Below are 706 nucleotides of genomic sequence, written 5' to 3'. Positions count from 1 at the left end.
ACACACACACACACACACACACATATATATATATATGCCTGTCGCAATAATCAATACATCGACTTATCGCGCAATATATGTACATGACCTCAATCATTTTTGGTGACGCAATATATCGCCCATTATATTTACTTACCATTTATATTAATGTCACCATGTTTTGTATATTCCACTTGTGCCTGTGCCTTTTGCAGCTTCTCGTACATAACGTGGTGTAGGTCAAATTTAAAAAATGCTTCTACAAAAAAAAGTTTCATCTGCAGATATGGCCTTGTTTAGGGATCTGTGCCTTTGTGCATACGGACATCTGACTGCTGAGTAGTGATTGTGTTTTTCAGCAATAGTGTGCACCCTTCATTTACAGAGAAAAGAAGGTCAGGGAAAAATCTCCAGACAAGTTCTTTGTGCATTTTTCTTTTTTTCTACTTGTTACTTTTTGTTAGAAAATGTTTATTTACTTATTCAGTTTTTTTAAGGTATCTAATGTTTTGATACTTCATTTCCTTGATCTAAATATTCTTAAATTAAAAGTTTGTTGTAATTTGGAAGCGTGTAGGCCTTCCTGCATTATTATGCTGTTACATTATGATTATATATTCAGTGGCATAAAATGGTCTTTAAAATTGACAATAATATCGCTTATCACAATTATTTCTGGGGCGATATATCGCACAACAAAAAGTTGTCATCGTGACAGACCTATATA

At 33.4% G+C, this 706-nt stretch overlaps 1 protein-coding gene across 1 annotated transcript in view; it reads right to left on the bottom strand.

Moving 5' to 3' along the window:
* Window positions 1-706, bottom strand: part of atp5pf (ATP synthase peripheral stalk subunit F6) — a 7,695-nt gene that overhangs the window by 6,495 nt on the left and 494 nt on the right. The gene's annotated exons all lie outside the window — the stretch shown is intronic.

Source organism: Sinocyclocheilus grahami, unplaced genomic scaffold (assembly GCF_001515645.1).
Source record: "Sinocyclocheilus grahami isolate Dianchi unplaced genomic scaffold, SAMN03320097.WGS_v1.1 scaffold595.1, whole genome shotgun sequence".
Taxonomy (NCBI): Eukaryota; Metazoa; Chordata; class Actinopteri; order Cypriniformes; family Cyprinidae; genus Sinocyclocheilus; species Sinocyclocheilus grahami.
Note: the sequence above shows the minus strand (reverse complement) of the source record. Positions and strands in the feature narration are given on the sequence as shown.